General features: G+C 51.6%; 1 long non-coding RNA gene across 1 annotated transcript in view; it reads left to right on the top strand.

Moving 5' to 3' along the window:
- Window positions 1–7,775, top strand: part of LOC138919312 (uncharacterized) — a 144,291-nt gene extending 136,516 nt beyond the window's left edge. The window contains exons 28-30 of the long non-coding RNA XR_011429421.1: window positions 1,740–1,911; window positions 2,037–2,295; window positions 7,605–7,775. This is a non-coding gene — a long non-coding RNA (uncharacterized lncRNA). The remainder of the gene's footprint in view (window positions 1–1,739; window positions 1,912–2,036; window positions 2,296–7,604) is intronic.
- The last annotated feature ends 12,405 nt before the right edge of the window (window positions 7,776–20,180 follow it).

Here is a 20,180-nt window from a genome sequence, read left to right as displayed (position 1 = left end):
TTATTAGCATTCTATTCTATAGAGCATAAGGTTAATGGTAGTCTTCTCCGCAATTAACTGGTGTTTGTTTTCTCTAAGCTAAAGGAGATAGGTACCTAGGCGTCTGTTGTGATTCATGGTAAAGTTAAATCCAAGAGAGAAGGTCCAGGCCTCCGGACAGGACAGCAGTCCGTCTGGTTGCATCCTGGTGGAGCCATCCCTGCCTCCCTCAATCATTTACGCTATTAGTGTAGACGGTTAATGGGAACAAAAGGCGACTCCAGGGTGTCTTATCCACAGGGCTATCTGCATTCTCAGCGGGCAGTTAAACATCTTTACATTTCTGCGCCCTTTAGGGGGTGAAAGCATTCCTTTGTCTTTTAGATTGTGGAGCTAACAGTCCCTTAAGCACACTGCCAGAGAAAGTATCACTTTGTTAGTAAAGTAAAGGGCTGAAAAGCTAAGCTAAACTATGTAGCTTCAAGAATAAAAAAGAGAAATAAGTACAGACATAACCTTGCTAGAAAGCATGCATATAATTCAGAAAATATCAGGGGTGTCGGCCGGCCATTCTTCACCGAGGGGCATCCCTGCACCCCTCGGCCCTTCTACTCATCAATTATTTATTATTTATTGCTTTTAGGAGAAAACCTCTACAGCATTTTAACAGAAAGCAGAAGGTCAAGAATAATATATAGATACTTCTTGATCATCCAATTAACCAGCAAACTTAGAAGGACCATGCATATATATTTAGACAAAGAACTGGAGGGAGAAGGAAACATTAACCAGATGGAGGCCATAAACCTGATTCGACATCTTATCTGGGCAGGATTCCTTTCTGATTGTCTCAAATGGGACTGTGTGCTCCTCCAATAATTAACTGAAAAATATCTTGAAAGTTACCTGCAGGTGGTCACATTCTCTTATGCTATCTAATTTTCCCAGGAGATAGTGCCTCCCAAGCAGCCACCCAAAGGAGTGAAAACTGGAGGTTAAGAAAGGAAAAGGAATGAAGGGCAATTAGAAGCAGCACAGGTTTCAGAACTATGTGAGGGGCTGGCCGGTTATTCTTCACCAAGGGGCGGCCCTGCACCCCTCAGCGTTAATCGGCTGGTCCCTGTCAAACAGCCAATCAAATGATGTAGCCACGGCTCCCAGCAGAGGAGCTGCTTCCAAGATGACTCACTCACATGACTGGCAAGTCGATGCTGGCTTTTGGCAGGAGGCCTTAGTTCTTCGTCATGTGGCGTCTCCATAGGGCTGCTTGAGTCTCCTTAAGGTTCCACATGGCCACTGACTTCCCCAGCGCAAGTGATCTGAGAGAGAGCAGGGCCAAGCTGCACTGTCTTTAATGATACAGTCTTGGAAGCCACACTCCATCATTCCCACACTTTTCTTGGTGACACAGCTCAGCCCTATTCTGTGTGGAGGGGACAACACAAGGGCGTGACTACCAGGAGGTGAGAATTGTTGGAGGTCAGCTTGGAGGTGGGTGATCATAGAAGTTAATTAATTTAAAAGTGAAGTAATGCATGCCTAGTGGATGGCAAGCAGTTAATTTGTGAACAAGAGAAGGCAAAAGGGAGAGAAATTTTAAAACAGGGGTTGAAATGACTTGTGTGGTTAGCGTGCTAAGGAATCAATACGAAGTTACTGAAAGTATTGCTTAGCAGCTGTTGAAGTTAGACGATGGTATTTTAGACATTTGGATAACTTTTTATTTGAATGTTTTATATGCTATTTTCCCCCCTGCTTAGGATCAGCAAAGTCTCTTCTAAGTGATCAACGAAGACAAATGTTCCAGAAATACCTAGAGGAAAAGCGACTGAAAAAATTGAGAAACCTCAGCGATGACCACTTATAGTGGGTGTTTATAGACATGATAAGCCTATTTTTCTTTCACGAATACCAGCACACCAACCAAAAAAGGTAAATTTAGTATCATAACTTGATATTCAGGAATAGTTCTTAACCAGACTTTTCTTTAAGAGATTATACTTGAGGAATTCCAAGATGGCGCCGTGAGTAGTCCTCTTTGTCTCTCGCCCTTCGAGTCTACAATTATTTGGACACTTATCGCTTGACAAAGGATATCCAGACAGCATCTCAGGACGTCTGAGACACCCACGCGACTATACATCGGAAGGCGGACGGACTTTCCTCCGGGAGGATGTGGAAATAGGTGAAAACTCTCCGACCCCGACGGGCAGCCTAGTACCCGCAAGCGGCTTTCTTCCAACGGACGCCCCCAGAGGATCCACACACATCTAGGGCAGGAGCGAGAACACAACAGAGGAGCGACGGTGGAAACAGGTGACCAGAACCCTACTTAAACCCCCCGCAATTACTCCTAAACGCAGAGGGAAACTTTGGAGTTGCACACCTGAGCCCGCGGGGAGAGTCTCTCCCCGCCATTGGCGGGGAGACCCGGCCTGGTGCTCGGGGCGCCCGGAGGGTCCCAGAGAGAGACACGGAGGGCACGGAGGTCTCCCAGCTGCCGTTGCCCGCCCCGTGGGACTAGGGATTGCCGGAGATCTCGGAGAGGACCGGGGCGGGGGAACTTTCAAAGGCGGGTCCGGCGACCCGGTGGGGAAGCGCCGGAGCTCCGCCAGGCAGCAGACAAAACTCTCAGTCTGCCGGTAGCAGAGGGGCCACGCTGAGCACTCAGGGCTCCCGGCAGAGGCCCGGAGAGAAGCCCAGAGGGCGGGGCGACCCCCAGCTGCCGTTGCCCGCCCCGGGGGACTAGGGATTGCCGGAGATCTCGGAGAGGACCGGGGCGGGGGAACTTTCAAAGGCCGGATCGGCGACCCGGAGGGGAAGCGCCGGAGCTCCGCCAGGCAGCAGACAAAACTCTCTGTCTGCCGGTAGCAGAGGGGCCACGCTGAGCACTCAGGGCTCCCGGCAGAGGCCCGGACAGAAGCCCAGAGGGCGGGGCGACCCCCAGCTGCCGTTGCCCGCCCCGTGGGACTAGGGATTGCCGGAGATCTCGGAGAGGACCGGGGCGGGGGAACTTTCAAAGGCCGGATCGGCGACCCGGAGGGGAAGTGCCGGAGCTCCCCCAGGCAGCAGACAAAACTCTCTGTCTGCCGGTAGCAGAGGGGCCACGCTGAGCACTCAGGGCTCCCGGCAGAGGCCCGGAGAGAAGCCCAGAGCGCGGGGCGACCCCCAGCTGCCGTTGCCCGCCCCGTGGGACTAGGGATTGCCGGAGATCTCGGAGAGGACCGGGGTGGGGGAACTTTCAAAGGCGGGTCCGGCGACCCGGAGGGGAAGCGCCGGAGCTCCGCCAGGCAGCAGACAAAAATCTCTGTCTGCCGGTAGCAGAGGGGCCACGCTGAGCATTCAGAGCTCCCGGCAGAGGCCCGGAGAGAAGCCCAGAGGGCGGGGCGACCCCCAGCTGCCGTTGCCCACCCGGTGAGGCTAGGGATTGCCGGAGATCTCGGAGAGGACTGGGGCTGGAGAGAGTTCCAGAGACCCAGCTTAGTAGCCTAGGGGGAAGCCCTACAGGCTCACAGAAGCCTTAGGGAAAGCCTCTGCACAGCACCAGTAGAAGGCACCCAGCCGCCAGCCACAAGGCTGGAAGACCCCAGGGCAAAAGCAGCATAGCTAGGTGTACTAACCACAGACTGTAGAAGATGCCCCCCAATGGAGTTCCTGTAGCAAGGGATGATGGGGGCATCCCTTGAACATCTTCCCTATTCTGCCTGACAGTAATAGGTGCCTGGCGTATGGTCCCCAGGAGAGAAAAGGAGAAAGAAAAGGAGCCATTACCTTGAAAATCCCCCCACTGGGGTTCCTGTAGCAAGGGATGATGGGGGCATCCCTTGAACATCTTCCCTATTCTGCCTGGCAGGAATAGGTGCCTGGCGTATGGTCCCAGAGAAAGGGAGCCATTACCTTGAAAATCCCCCCACTGGGGTTCCTGTAGCAAGGGATGATCGGGGCATCCCTTGAACATCTTCCCTATTCTGCCTGGCAGGAATAGGTGCCTGGTGAATGGTCCCAGAGAAAGGGAGCCATTACCTTGAAAATCCCCCCATTGGGGTTCCTGTAGCAAGGGATGATGGGGGCATCCCTTGAACATCTTCCCTATTCTGCCTGGCAGGAATAGGTGCCTGGCGTATGGTCCCAGGAGAGAAAAGGACAAAGACAGTGAGAAAGAGAAAGACAGTGAGGAATTTTCCGCCAGTCTGGGGGACATTCTACCCAATTGCATCCTGGAGCCATTCTCCCAAGAAGGGGTTCCCATACTCCACCAAAGGTTAGAGTTTGGTACTTCCCTTGAACTGGAGTCCCGAGTGGGACTTTCCTCGCAGTTCAGAGCGTGGTCAGGTGCCAGAGGGAGGGATCCCAATCCAGCCTTAGGAAAAGAAACCTTCCACGGGAGTCTTGGAGATTTGCGGCCGTCCTAATGACTTAAGTGGCCGACCCGCGCCCACGTAAAATTTGTCTATTAGAGATAGAGTCAGGAAGGAATGGATTAATTCATTCTCCATCACCCTGAGGCTTAAGGTACTGAATCTCTTCAAGCTGAATGCCACAATTTGCCCCATAGAGTAGCCATGGGCAGCAAACGTGGATTCATACAGCCATCCAAGAAAGTTCCCGATGGAGCAGTGAATCTAGATCCATCCTTGAAAAAGAGAAAGGCATAAGGAAGAAAAGGGCACTTACCAGAACTCGAGCTCACAAGCCGATAAAGCAAGTCCCCGTACGGGCCACCAGAAATGATGCGGGATCGGTGAGCCGAGGAGTCGAAAGAAAGATTTCTTAGACTCTCAAGATCTGGCAGTAGTGCTCTTTTATTTAGAGAATAGTGAGGAATAGCATGGGGACAGGACCCATGGGCAGGCAGAGCTGGTGTGTGGGGACAAGACCCACGGGCAGTCAGAGCTCCTGCTGCTGCCCCCGCTGGCATGGGGACAGGTCCCATGGGCAGGCAGAGCTAGTGTGTGGGGACAAGACCCACAGGCAGTCAGAGCTCCTGCTGCTGCCGCTGCTGCTGCCCCCGCTGGCATGGGGACAGGACCCATGGGCAGGCAGAGCTGGTGCGTGGGGACAGGACCCACGGGCAGTCAGAGCTCCTGCTGCTGCCGCTGCTGCTGCCCCCGCTGGCATGGGGACAGGACCCATGGGCAGGCAGAGCTGGTGCGTGGGGACAGGACCCACGGGCAGTCAGAGCTCCTGCTGCTGCCCTGAGTTGAGGGTTAGGGCTAATTTTATAAGGCATGGGTACGTGACTTATTTTTACTGGAAAAAAAAAGAAAAGGTGATGTAAAAAGTCATTAAATGATTTCAGTGCAGATGGGGTCTGGTTATTGTGCGGTCATATAACTTTAGATACGAATCTGGCCATATAGATCGGCATGCAGGTGAGGATGCCCCAGGCTTCTCTCCCTGGGGCGGTCCTAATTCATACCATAAAAAAAGTCCACTGGGTCGTATAGTTTGGCATGTAGGCCAGGTCACCTTGGGCTTCTCTAGCTGGGGCAGCCTTAATCCACATCAGTAGCCACTCACATTTTTCAAACAAGTTTAAATAAACATGAGAGTACATAGTAGAAACCTGAGTTGAGAATCATAGGTGGGAGGTAAGGAATCTGACAGGTTGCAGTCAAGGTGTCATCCAGGGGTGCCTCTGAAGCTTGACTGAGGCTGGAGGAGTGCCGGGGTCCCGCCCCGGCGGAGTCCAGGTTCCTGAGGGGTGGACGGCGTCGGCACGATGAGTGAGGGGGAAATAAAGGGGACGTGAGACTTGGGTTGGTGTTAGCAAGTCCGACTTTACTGTGCACAAGTGTGGTTTATATATTTTTCAGGATTAGTACAGAAATAGTTCTACAAATATTCTCAGAGAGATAAGGAAATAAAAAACGAGCACAAGAATATTTATTAGCATTCTATTCTATAGAGCATAAGGTTAATGGTAGTCTTCTCCGCAATTAACTGGTGTTTGTTTTCTCTAAGCTAAAGGAGATAGGTACCTAGGCGTCTGTTGTGATTCATGGTAAAGTTAAATCCAAGAGAGAAGGTCCAGGCCTCCGGACAGGACAGCAGTCCGTCTGGTTGCATCCTGGTGGAGCCATCCCTGCCTCCCTCAATCATTTACGCTATTAGTGTAGACGGTTAATGGGAACAAAAGGCGACTCCAGGGTGTCTTATCCACAGGGCTATCTGCATTCTCAGCGGGCAGTTAAACATCTTTACATTTCTGCGCCCTTTAGGGGGTGAAAGCATTCCTTTGTCTTTTAGATTGTGGAGCTAACAGTCCCTTAAGCACACTGCCAGAGAAAGTATCACTTTGTTAGTAAAGTAAAGGGCTGAAAAGCTAAGCTAAACTATGTAGCTTCAAGAATAAAAAAGAGAAATAAGTACAGACATAACCTTGCTAGAAAGCATGCATATAATTCAGAAAATATCAGGGGTGTCGGCCGGCCATTCTTCACCGAGGGGCATCCCTGCACCCCTCGGCCCTTCTACTCATCAATTATTTATTATTTATTGCTTTTAGGAGAAAACCTCTATAGCATTTTAACAGAAAGCAGAAGGTCAAGAATAATATATAGATACTTCTTGATCATCCAATTAACCAGCAAACTTAGAAGGACCATGCATATATATTTAGACAAAGAACTGGAGGGAGAAGGAAACATTAACCAGATGGAGGCCATAAACCTGATTCGACATCTTATCTGGGCAGGATTCCTTTCTGATTGTCTCAAATGGGACTGTGTGCTCCTCCAATAATTAACTGAAAAATATCTTGAAAGTTACCTGCAGGTGGTCACATTCTCTTATGCTATCTAATTTTCCCAGGAGATAGTGCCTCCCAAGCAGCCACCCAAAGGAGTGAAAACTGGAGGTTAAGAAAGGAAAAGGAATGAAGGGCAATTAGAAGCAGCACAGGTTTCAGAACTATGTGAGGGGCTGGCCGGTTATTCTTCACCAAGGGGCGGCCCTGCACCCCTCAGCGTTAATCGGCTGGTCCCTGTCAAACAGCCAATCAAATGATGTAGCCACGGCTCCCAGCAGAGGAGCTGCTTCCAAGATGACTCACTCACATGACTGGCAAGTCGATGCTGGCTTTTGGCAGGAGGCCTTAGTTCTTCGTCATGTGGCGTCTCCATAGGGCTGCTTGAGTCTCCTTAAGGTTCCACATGGCCACTGACTTCCCCAGCGCAAGTGATCTGAGAGAGAGCAGGGCCAAGCTGCACTGTCTTTAATGATACAGTCTTGGAAGCCACACTCCATCATTCCCACACTTTTCTTGGTGACACAGCTCAGCCCTATTCTGTGTGGAGGGGACAACACAAGGGCGTGACTACCAGGAGGTGAGAATTGTTGGAGGTCAGCTTGGAGGTGGGTGATCATAGAAGTTAATTAATTTAAAAGTGAAGTAATGCATGCCTAGTGGATGGCAAGCAGTTAATTTGTGAACAAGAGAAGGCAAAAGGGAGAGAAATTTTAAAACAGGGGTTGAAATGACTTGTGTGGTTAGCGTGCTAAGGAATCAATACGAAGTTACTGAAAGTATTGCTTAGCAGCTGTTGAAGTTAGACGATGGTATTTTAGACATTTGGATAACTTTTTATTTGAATGTTTTATATGCTATTTTCCCCCCTGCTTAGGATCAGCAAAGTCTCTTCTAAGTGATCAACGAAGACAAATGTTCCAGAAATACCTAGAGGAAAAGCGACTGAAAAAATTGAGAAACCTCAGCGATGACCACTTATAGTGGGTGTTTATAGACATGATAAGCCTATTTTTCTTTCACGAATACCAGCACACCAACCAAAAAAGGTAAATTTAGTATCATAACTTGATATTCAGGAATAGTTCTTAACCAGACTTTTCTTTAAGAGATTATACTTGAGGAATTCCAAGATGGCGCCGTGAGTAGTCCTCTTTGTCTCTCGCCCTTCGAGTCTACAATTATTTGGACACTTATCGCTTGACAAAGGATATCCAGACAGCATCTCAGGACGTCTGAGACACCCACGCGACTATACATCGGAAGGCGGACGGACTTTCCTCCGGGAGGATGTGGAAATAGGTGAAAACTCTCCGACCCCGACGGGCAGCCTAGTACCCGCAAGCGGCTTTCTTCCAACGGACGCCCCCAGAGGATCCACACACATCTAGGGCAGGAGCGAGAACACAACAGAGGAGCGACGGTGGAAACAGGTGACCAGAACCCTACTTAAACCCCCCGCAATTACTCCTAAACGCAGAGGGAAACTTTGGAGTTGCACACCTGAGCCCGCGGGGAGAGTCTCTCCCCGCCATTGGCGGGGAGACCCGGCCTGGTGCTCGGGGCGCCCGGAGGGTCCCAGAGAGAGACACGGAGGGCACGGAGGTCTCCCAGCTGCCGTTGCCCGCCCCATGGGACTAGGGATTGCCGGAGATCTCGGAGAGGACCGGGGCGGGGGAACTTTCAAAGGCGGGTCCGGCGACCCGGTGGGGAAGCGCCGGAGCTCCGCCAGGCAGCAGACAAAACTCTCAGTCTGCCGGTAGCAGAGGGGCCACGCTGAGCACTCAGGGCTCCCGGCAGAGGCCCGGACAGAAGCCCAGAGGGCGGGGCGACCCCCAGCTGCCGTTGCCCGCCCCGGGGGACTAGGGATTGCCGGAGATCTCGGAGAGGACCGGGGCGGGGGAACTTTCAAAGGCCGGATCGGCGACCCGGAGGGGAAGCGCCGGAGCTCCCCCAGGCAGCAGACAAAACTCTCTGTCTGCCGGTAGCAGAGGGGCCACGCTGAGCACTCAGGGCTCCCGGCAGAGGCCCGGACAGAAGCCCAGAGCGCGGGGCGACCCCCAGCTGCCGTTGCCCGCCCCGTGGGACTAGGGATTGCCGGAGATCTCGGAGAGGACCGGGGTGGGGGAACTTTCAAAGGCGGGTCCGGCGACCCGGAGGGGAAGCGCCGGAGCTCCGCCAGGCAGCAGACAAAACTCTCTGTCTGCCGGTAGCAGAGGGGCCACGCTGAGCATTCAGAGCTCCCGGCAGAGGCCCGGAGAGAAGCCCAGAGGGCGGGGCGACCCCCAGCTGCCGTTGCCCACCCGGTGAGGCTAGGGATTGCCGGAGATCTCGGAGAGGACTGGGGCTGGAGAGAGTTCCAGAGACCCAGCTTAGTAGCCTAGGGGGAAGCCCTACAGGCTCACAGAAGCCTTAGGGAAAGCCTCTGCACAGCACCAGTAGAAGGCACCCAGCCGCCAGCCACAAGGCTGGAAGACCCCAGGGCAAAAGCAGCATAGCTAGGTGTACTAACCACAGACTGTAGAAGATGCCCCCCAATGGAGTTCCTGTAGCAAGGGATGATGGGGGCATCCCTTGAACATCTTCCCTATTCTGCCTGACAGTAATAGGTGCCTGGCGTATGGTCCCCAGGAGAGAAAAGGAGAAACAAAAGGAGCCATTACCTTGAAAATCCCCTCACTGGGGTTCCTGTAGCAAGGGATGATGGGGGCATCCCTTGAACATCTTCCCTATTCTGCCTGGCAGGAATAGGTGCCTGGCGTATGGTCCCAGAGAAAGGGAGCCATTACCTTGAAAATCCCCCCATTGGGGTTCCTGTAGCAAGGGATGATGGGGGCATCCCTTGAACATCTTCCCTATTCTGCCTGGCAGGAATAGGTGCCTGGCGTATGGTCCCAGGAGAGAAAAGGACAAAGACAGTGAGAAAGAGAAAGACAGTGAGGAATTTTCCGCCAGTCTGGGGGACATTCTACCCAATTGCATCCTGGAGCCATTCTCCCAAGAAGGGGTTCCCATACTCCACCAAAGGTTAGAGTTTGGTACTTCCCTTGAACTGGAGTCCCGAGTGGGACTTTCCTCGCAGTTCAGAGCGTGGTCAGGTGCCAGAGGGAGGGATCCCAATCCAGCCTTAGGAAAAGAAACCTTCCACGGGAGTCTTGGAGATTTGCGGCCGTCCTAATGACTTAAGTGGCCGACCCGCGCCCACGTAAAATTTGTCTATTAGAGATAGAGTCAGGAAGGAATGGATTAATTCATTCTCCATCACCCTGAGGCTTAAGGTACTGAATCTCTTCAAGCTGAATGCCACAATTTGCCCCATAGAGTAGCCATGGGCAGCAAACGTGGATTCATACAGCCATCCAAGAAAGTTCCCGATGGAGCAGTGAATCTAGATCCATCCTTGAAAAAGAGAAAGGCATAAGGAAGAAAAGGGCACTTACCAGAACTCGAGCTCACAAGCCGATAAAGCAAGTCCCCGTACGGGCCACCAGAAATGATGCGGGATCGGTGAGCCGAGGAGTCGAAAGAAAGATTTCTTAGACTCTCAAGATCTGGCAGTAGTGCTCTTTTATTTAGAGAATAGTGAGGAATAGCATGGGGACAGGACCCATGGGCAGGCAGAGCTGGTGTGTGGGGACAAGACCCACGGGCAGTCAAAGCTCCTGCTGCTGCCCCCGCTGGCATGGGGACAGGTCCCATGGGCAGGCAGAGCTAGTGTGTGGGGACAAGACCCACAGGCAGTCAGAGCTCCTGCTGCTGCCGCTGCTGCTGCCCCCGCTGGCATGGGGACAGGACCCATGGGCAGGCAGAGCTGGTGCGTGGGGACAGGACCCACGGGCAGTCAGAGCTCCTGCTGCTGCCGCTGCTGCTGCCCCCGCTGGCATGGGGACAGGACCCATGGGCAGGCAGAGCTGGTGCGTGGGGACAGGACCCACGGGCAGTCAGAGCTCCTGCTGCTGCCCTGAGTTGAGGGTTAGGGCTAATTTTATAAGGCATGGGTACGTGACTTATTTTTACTGGAAAAAAAAAGAAAAGATGATGTAAAAAGTCATTAAATGATTTCAGTGCAGATGGGGTCTGGTTATTGTGCGGTCATATAACTTTAGATACGAATCTGGCCATATAGATCGGCATGCAGGTGAGGATGCCCCAGGCTTCTCTCCCTGGGGCGGTCCTAATTCATACCATAAAAAAAGTCCACTGGGTCGTATAGTTTGGCATGTAGGCCAGGTCACCTTGGGCTTCTCTAGCTGGGGCAGCCTTAATCCACATCAGTAGCCACTCACATTTTTCAAACAAGTTTAAATAAACATGAGAGTACATAGTAGAAACCTGAGTTGAGAATCATAGGTGGGAGGTAAGGAATCTGACAGGTTGCAGTCAAGGTGTCATCCAGGGGTGCCTCTGAAGCTTGACTGAGGCTGGAGGAGTGCCGGGGTCCCGCCCCGGCGGAGTCCAGGTTCCTGAGGGGTGGACGGCGTCGGCACGATGAGTGAGGGGGAAATAAAGGGGACGTGAGACTTGGGTTGGTGTTAGCAAGTCCGACTTTACTGTGCACAAGTGTCGTTTATATATTTTTCAGGATTAGTACAGAAATAGTTCTACAAATATTCTCAGAGAGATAAGGAAATAAAAAACGAGCACAAGAATATTTATTAGCATTCTATTCTATAGAGCATAAGGTTAATGGTAGTCTTCTCCGCAATTAACTGGTGTTTGTTTTCTCTAAGCTAAAGGAGATAGGTACCTAGGCGTCTGTTGTGATTCATGGTAAAGTTAAATCCAAGAGAGAAGGTCCAGGCCTCCGGACAGGACAGCAGTCCGTCTGGTTGCATCCTGGTGGAGCCATCCCTGCCTCCCTCAATCATTTACGCTATTAGTGTAGACGGTTAATGGGAACAAAAGGCGACTCCAGGGTGTCTTATCCACAGGGCTATCTGCATTCTCAGCGGGCAGTTAAACATCTTTACATTTCTGCGCCCTTTAGGGGGTGAAAGCATTCCTTTGTCTTTTAGATTGTGGAGCTAACAGTCCCTTAAGCACACTGCCAGAGAAAGTATCACTTTGTTAGTAAAGTAAAGGGCTGAAAAGCTAAGCTAAACTATGTAGCTTCAAGAATAAAAAAGAGAAATAAGTACAGACATAACCTTGCTAGAAAGCATGCATATAATTCAGAAAATATCAGGGGTGTCGGCCGGCCATTCTTCACCGAGGGGCATCCCTGCACCCCTCGGCCCTTCTACTCATCAATTATTTATTATTTATTGCTTTTAGGAGAAAACCTCTATAGCATTTTAACAGAAAGCAGAAGGTCAAGAATAATATATAGATACTTCTTGATCATCCAATTAACCAGCAAACTTAGAAGGACCATGCATATATATTTAGACAAAGAACTGGAGGGAGAAGGAAACATTAACCAGATGGAGGCCATAAACCTGATTCGACATCTTATCTGGGCAGGATTCCTTTCTGATTGTCTCAAATGGGACTGTGTGCTCCTCCAATAATTAACTGAAAAATATCTTGAAAGTTACCTGCAGGTGGTCACATTCTCTTATGCTATCTAATTTTCCCAGGAGATAGTGCCTCCCAAGCAGCCACCCAAAGGAGTGAAAACTGGAGGTTAAGAAAGGAAAAGGAATGAAGGGCAATTAGAAGCAGCACAGGTTTCAGAACTATGTGAGGGGCTGGCCGGTTATTCTTCACCAAGGGGCGGCCCTGCACCCCTCAGCGTTAATCGGCTGGTCCCTGTCAAACAGCCAATCAAATGATGTAGCCACGGCTCCCAGCAGAGGAGCTGCTTCCAAGATGACTCACTCACATGACTGGCAAGTCGATGCTGGCTTTTGGCAGGAGGCCTTAGTTCTTCGTCATGTGGCGTCTCCATAGGGCTGCTTGAGTCTCCTTAAGGTTCCACATGGCCACTGACTTCCCCAGCGCAAGTGATCTGAGAGAGAGCAGGGCCAAGCTGCACTGTCTTTAATGATACAGTCTTGGAAGCCACACTCCATCATTCCCACACTTTTCTTGGTGACACAGCTCAGCCCTATTCTGTGTGGAGGGGACAACACAAGGGCGTGACTACCAGGAGGTGAGAATTGTTGGAGGTCAGCTTGGAGGTGGGTGATCATAGAAGTTAATTAATTTAAAAGTGAAGTAATGCATGCCTAGTGGATGGCAAGCAGTTAATTTGTGAACAAGAGAAGGCAAAAGGGAGAGAAATTTTAAAACAGGGGTTGAAATGACTTGTGTGGTTAGCGTGCTAAGGAATCAATACGAAGTTACTGAAAGTATTGCTTAGCAGCTGTTGAAGTTAGACAATGGTATTTTAGACATTTGGATAACTTTTTATTTGAATGTTTTATATGCTATTTTCCCCCCTGCTTAGGATCAGCAAAGTCTCTTCTAAGTGATCAACGAAGACAAATGTTCCAGAAATACCTAGAGGAAAAGCGACTGAAAAAATTGAGAAACCTCAGCGATGACCACTTATAGTGGGTGTTTATAGACATGATAAGCCTATTTTTCTTTCACGAATACCAGCACACCAACCAAAAAAGGTAAATTTAGTATCATAACTTGATATTCAGGAATAGTTCTTAACCAGACTCTTCTTTAAGAGATTATACTTGAGGAATTCCAAGATGGCGCCGTGAGTAGTCCTCTTTGTCTCTCGCCCTTCGAGTCTACAATTATTTGGACACTTATCGCTTGACAAAGGATATCCAGACAGCATCTCAGGACGTCTGAGACACCCACGCGACTATACATCGGAAGGCGGACGGACTTTCCTCCGGGAGGATGTGGAAATAGGTGAAAACTCTCCGACCCCGACGGGCAGCCTAGTACCCGCAAGCGGCTTTCTTCCAACGGACGCCCCCAGAGGATCCACACACATCTAGGGCAGGAGCGAGAACACAACAGAGGAGCGACGGTGGAAACAGGTGACCAGAACCCTACTTAAACCCCCCGCAATTACTCCTAAACGCAGAGGGAAACTTTGGAGTTGCACACCTGAGCCCGCGGGGAGAGTCTCTCCCCGCCATTGGCGGGGAGACCCGGCCTGGTGCTCGGGGCGCCCGGAGGGTCCCAGAGAGAGACACGGAGGGCACGGAGGTCTCCCAGCTGCCGTTGCCCGCCCCATGGGACTAGGGATTGCCGGAGATCTCGGAGAGGACCGGGGCGGGGGAACTTTCAAAGGCGGGTCCGGCGACCCGGTGGGGAAGCGCCGGAGCTCCGCCAGGCAGCAGACAAAACTCTCAGTCTGCCGGTAGCAGAGGGGCCACGCTGAGCACTCAGGGCTCCCGGCAGAGGCCCGGACAGAAGCCCAGAGGGCGGGGCGACCCCCAGCTGCCGTTGCCCGCCCCGGGGGACTAGGGATTGCCGGAGATCTCGGAGAGGACCGGGGCGGGGGAACTTTCAAAGGCCGGATCGGCGACCCGGAGGGGAAGCGCCGGAGCTCCCCCAGGCAGCAGACAAAACTCTCTGTCTGCCGGTAGCAGAGGGGCCACGCTGAGCACTCAGGGCTCCCGGCAGAGGCCCGGACAGAAGCCCAGAGCGTGGGGCGACCCCCAGCTGCCGTTGCCCGCCCCGTGGGACTAGGGATTGCCGGAGATCTCGGAGAGGACCGGGGCGGGGGAACTTTCAAAGGCCGGATCGGCGACCCGGAGGGGAAGCGCCGGAGCTCCGCCAGGCAGCAGACAAAAATCTCTGTCTGCCGGTAGCAGAGGGGCCACGCTGTGCATTCAGAGCTCCCGGCAGAGGCCCGGAGAGAAGCCCAGAGGGCGGGGCGACCCCCAGCTGCCGTTGCCCACCCGGTGAGGCTAGGGATTGCCGGAGATCTCGGAGAGGACTGGGGCTGGAGAGAGTTCCAGAGACCCAGCTTAGTAGCCTAGGGGGAAGCCCTACAGGCTCACAGAAGCCTTAGGGAAAGCCTCTGCACAGCACCAGTAGAAGGCACCCAGCCGCCAGCCACAAGGCTGGAAGACCCCAGGGCAAAAGCAGCATAGCTAGGTGTACTAACCACAGACTGTAGAAGATGCCCCCCAATGGAGTTCCTGTAGCAAGGGATGATGGGGGCATCCCTTGAACATCTACCCTATTCTGCCTGACAGTAATAGGTGCCTGGCGTATGGTCCCCAGGAGAGAAAAGGAGAAAGAAAAGGAGCCATTACCTTGAAAATCCCCCCATTGGGGTTCCTGTAGCAAGGGATGATGGGGGCATCCCTTGAACATCTTCCCTATTCTGCCTGGCAGGAATAGGTGCCTGGCGTATGGTCCCAGAGAAAGGGAGCCATTACCTTGAAAATCCCCCCACTGGGGTTCCTGTAGCAAGGGATGATCGGGGCATCCCTTGAACATCTTCCCTATTCTGCCTGGCAGGAATAGGTGCCTGGGGAATGGTCCCAGAGAAAGGGAGCCATTACCTTGAAAATCCCCCCATTGGGGTTCCTGTAGCAAGGGATGATGGGGGCATCCCTTGAACATCTTCCCTATTCTGCCTGGCAGGAATAGGTGCCTGGCGTATGGTCCCAGGAGAGAAAAGGACAAAGACAGTGAGAAAGAGAAAGACAGTGAGGAATTTTCCGCCAGTCTGGGGGACATTCTACCCAATTGCATCCTGGAGCCATTCTCCCAAGAAGGGGTTCCCATACTCCACCAAAGGTTAGAGTTTGGTACTTCCCTTGAACTGGAGTCCCGAGTGGGACATTCCTCGCAGTTCAGAGTGTGGTCAGGTGCCAGAGGGAGGGATCCCAATCCAGCCTTAGGAAAAGAAACCTTCCACGGGAGTCTTGGAGATTTGCGGCCGTCCTAATGACTTAAGTGGCCGACCCGCGCCCACGTAAAATTTGTCTATTAGAGATAGAGTCAGGAAGGAATGGATTAATTCATTCTCCATCACCCTGAGGCTTAAGGTACTGAATCTCTTCAAGCTGAATGCCACAATTTGCCCCATAGAGTAGCCATGGGCAGCAAACGTGGATTCATACAGCCATCCAAGAAAGTTCCCGATGGAGCAGTGAATCTAGATCCATCCTTGAAAAAGAGAAAGGCATAAGGAAGAAAAGGGCACTTACCAGAACTCGAGCTCACAAGCCGATAAAGCAAGTCCCCGTACGGGCCACCAGAAATGATGCGGGATCGGTGAGCCGAGGAGTCGAAAGAAAGATTTCTTAGACTCTCAAGATCTGGCAGTAGTGCTCTTTTATTTAGAGAATAGTGAGGAATAGCATGGGGACAGGACCCATGGGCAGGCAGAGCTGGTGTGTGGGGACAAGACCCACGGGCAGTCAGAGCTCCTGCTGCTGCCCCCGCTGGCATGGGGACAGGTCCCATGGGCAGGCAGAGCTAGTGTGTGGGGACAAGACCCACAGGCAGTCAGAGCTCCTGCTGCTGCCGCTGCTGCTGCCCCCGCTGGCATGGGGACAGGACCCATGGGCAGGCAGAGCTGGTGCGTGGGGACAGGACCCACGGGCAGTCAGAGCTCCTGCTGCTGCCGCTGCTGCTGCCCCCGCTGGCATGGGGACAGGACCCATGGGCAGGCAGAGCTGGTGCGTGGGGACAGGACCCACGGGCAGTCAGAGCTCCTGCTGCTGCCCTGAGTTGAGGGTTAGGGCTAATTTTATAAGGCATGGGTACGTGACTTATTTTTACTGGAAAAAAAAAGAAAAGATGATGTAAAAAGTCATTAGATGATTTCAGTGCAGATGGGGTCTGGTTATTGTGCGGTCATATAACTTTAGATACGAATCTGGCCATATAGATCGGCATGCAGGTGAGGATGCCCCAGGCTTCTCTCCCTGGGGCGGTCCTAATTCATACCATAAAAAAAGTCCACTGGGTCGTATAGTTTGGCATGTAGGCCAGGTCACCTTGGGCTTCTCTAGCTGGGGCAGCCTTAATCCACATCAGTAGCCACTCACATTTTTCAAACAAGTTTAAATAAACATGAGAGTACATAGTAGAAACCTGAGTTGAGAATCATAGGTGGGAGGTAAGGAATCTGACAGGTTGCAGTCAAGGTGTCATCCAGGGGTGCCTCTGAAGCTTGACTGAGGCTGGAGGAGTGCCGGGGTCCCGCCCCGGCGGAGTCCAGGTTCCTGAGGGGTGGACGGCGTCGGCACGATGAGTGAGGGGGAAATAAAGGGGACGTGAGACTTGGGTTGGTGTTAGCAAGTCCGACTTTACTGTGCACAAGTGTCGTTTATATATTTTTCAGGATTAGTACAGAAATAGTTCTACAAATATTCTCAGAGAGATAAGGAAATAAAAAACGAGCACAAGAATATTTATTAGCATTCTATTCTATAGAGCATAAGGTTAATGGTAGTCTTCTCCGCAATTAACTGGTGTTTGTTTTCTCTAAGCTAAAGGAGATAGGTACCTAGGCGTCTGTTGTGATTCATGGTAAAGTTAAATCCAAGAGAGAAGGTCCAGGCCTCCGGACAGGACAGCAGTCCGTCTGGTTGCATCCTGGTGGAGCCATCCCTGCCTCCCTCAATCATTTACGCTATTAGTGTAGACGGTTAATGGGAACAAAAGGCGACTCCAGGGTGTCTTATCCACAGGGCTATCTGCATTCTCAGCGGGCAGTTAAACATCTTTACATTTCTGCGCCCTTTAGGGGGTGAAAGCATTCCTTTGTCTTTTAGATTGTGGAGCTAACAGTCCCTTAAGCACACTGCCAGAGAAAGTATCACTTTGTTAGTAAAGTAAAGGGCTGAAAAGCTAAGCTAAACTATGTAGCTTCAAGAATAAAAAAGAGAAATAAGTACAGACATAACCTTGCTAGAAAGCATGCATATAATTCAGAAAATATCAGGGGTGTCGGCCGGCCATTCTTCACCGAGGGGCATCCCTGCACCCCTCGGCCCTTCTACTCATCAATTATTTATTATTTATTGCTTTTAGGAGAAAACCTCTATAGCATTTTAACAGAAAGCAGAAGGTCAAGAATAATATATAGATACTTCTTGATCATCCAATTAACCAGCAAACTTAGAAGGACCATGCATATATATTTAGACAAAGAACTGGAGGGAGAAGGAAACATTAACCAGATGGAGGCCATAAACCTGATTCGACATCTTATCTGGGCAGGATTCCTTTCTGATTGTCTCAAATGGGACTGTGTGCTCCTCCAATAATTAACTGAAAAATATCTTGAAAGTTACCTGCAGGTGGTCACATTCTCTTATGCTATCTAATTTTCCCAGGAGATAGTGCCTCCCAAGCAGCCACCCAAAGGAGTGAAAACTGGAGGTTAAGAAAGGAAAAGGAATGAAGGGCAATTAGAAGCAGCACAGGTTTCAGAACTATGTGAGGGGCTGGCCGGTTATTCTTCACCAAGGGGCGGCCCTGCACCCCTCAGCGTTAATCGGCTGGTCCCTGTCAAACAGCCAATCAAATGATGTAGCCACGGCTCCCAGCAGAGGAGCTGCTTCCAAGATGACTCACTCACATGACTGGCAAGTCGATGCTGGCTTTTGGCAGGAGGCCTTAGTTCTTCGTCATGTGGCGTCTCCATAGGGCTGCTTGAGTCTCCTTAAGGTTCCACATGGCCACTGACTTCCCCAGCGCAAGTGATCTGAGAGAGAGCAGGGCCAAGCTGCACTGTCTTTAATGATACAGTCTTGGAAGCCACACTCCATCATTCCCACACTTTTCTTGGTGACACAGCTCAGCCCTATTCTGTGTGGAGGGGACAACACAAGGGCGTGACTACCAGGAGGTGAGAATTGTTGGAGGTCAGCTTGGAGGTGGGTGATCATAGAAGTTAATTAATTTAAAAGTGAAGTAATGCATGCCTAGTGGATGGCAAGCAGTTAATTTGTGAACAAGAGAAGGCAAAAGGGAGAGAAATTTTAAAACAGGGGTTGAAATGACTTGTGTGGTTAGCGTGCTAAGGAATCAATACGAAGTTACTGAAAGTATTGCTTAGCAGCTGTTGAAGTTAGACGATGGTATTTTAGACATTTGGATAACTTTTTATTTGAATGTTTTATATGCTATTTTCCCCCCTGCTTAGGATCAGCAAAGTCTCTTCTAAGTGATCAACGAAGACAAATGTTCCAGAAATACCTAGAGGAAAAGCGACTGAAAAAATTGAGAAACCTCAGCGATGACCACTTATAGTGGGTGTTTATAGACATGATAAGCCTATTTTTCTTTCACGAATACCAGCACACCAACCAAAAAAGGTAAATTTAGTATCATAACTTGATATTCAGGAATAGTTCTTAACCAGACTTTTCTTTAAGAGATTATACTTGAGGAATTCCAAGATGGCGCCGTGAGTAGTCCTCTTTGTCTCTCGCCCTTCGAGTCTACAATTATTTGGACACTTATCGCTTGACAAAGGATATCCAGACAGCATCTCAGGACGTCTGAGACACCCACGCGACTATACATCGGAAGGCGGACGGACTTTCCTCCGGGAGGATGTGGAAATAGGTGAAAACTCTCCGACCCCGACGGGCAGCCTAGTACCCGCAAGCGGCTTTCTTCCAACGGACGCCCCCAGAGGATCCACACACATCTAGGGCAGGAGCGAGAACACAACAGAGGAGCGACGGTGGAAACAGGTGACCAGAACCCTACTTAAACCCCCCGCAATTACTCCTAAACGCAGAGGGAAACTTTGGAGTTGCACACCTGAGCCCGCGGGGAGAGTCTCTCCCCGCCATTGGCGGGGAGACCCGGCCTGGTGCTCGGGGCGCCCGGAGGGTCCCAGAGAGAGACACGGAGGGCACGGAGGTCTCCCAGCTGCCGTTGCCCGCCCCGTGGGACTAGGGATTGCCGGAGATCTCGGAGAGGACCGGGGCGGGGGAACTTTCAAAGGCCGGATCGGCGACCCGGAGGGGAAGTGCCGGAGCTCCCCCAGGCAGCAGACAAAACTCTCTGTCTGCCGGTAGCAGAGGGGCCACGCTGAGCACTCAGGGCTCCCGGCAGAGGCCCGGAGAGAAGCCCAGAGGGCGGGGCGACGCCCAGCTGCCGTTGCCCGCCCGGTGAGGCTAGGGATTGCCGGAGATCTCGGAGAGGACTGGGGCTGGAGAGAGTTCCAGAGACCCAGCTTAGTAGCCTAGGGGGAAGCCCTACAGGCTCACAGAAGCCTTAGGGAAAGCCTCTGCACAGCACCAGTAGAAGGCACCCAGCCACCAGCCACAAGGCTGGAAGACCCCAGGGCAAAAGCAGCATAGCTAGGTGTACTAACCACAGACTGTAGAAGATGCCCCCCAATGGAGTTCCTGTAGCAAGGGATGATGGGGGCATCCCTTGAACATCTTCCCTATTCTGCCTGACAGTAATAGGTGCCTGGCGTATGGTCCCCAGGAGAGAAAAGGAGAAAGAAAAGGAGCCATTACCTTGAAAATCCCCCCACTGGGGTTCCTGTAGCAAGGGATGATGGGGGCATCCCTTGAACATCTTCCCTATTCTGCCTGGCAGGAAT

Source organism: Equus caballus, chromosome 20 (assembly GCF_041296265.1).
Source record: "Equus caballus isolate H_3958 breed thoroughbred chromosome 20, TB-T2T, whole genome shotgun sequence".
NCBI lineage: Eukaryota > Metazoa > Chordata > Mammalia > Perissodactyla > Equidae > Equus > Equus caballus.
Note: the sequence above shows the minus strand (reverse complement) of the source record. Positions and strands in the feature narration are given on the sequence as shown.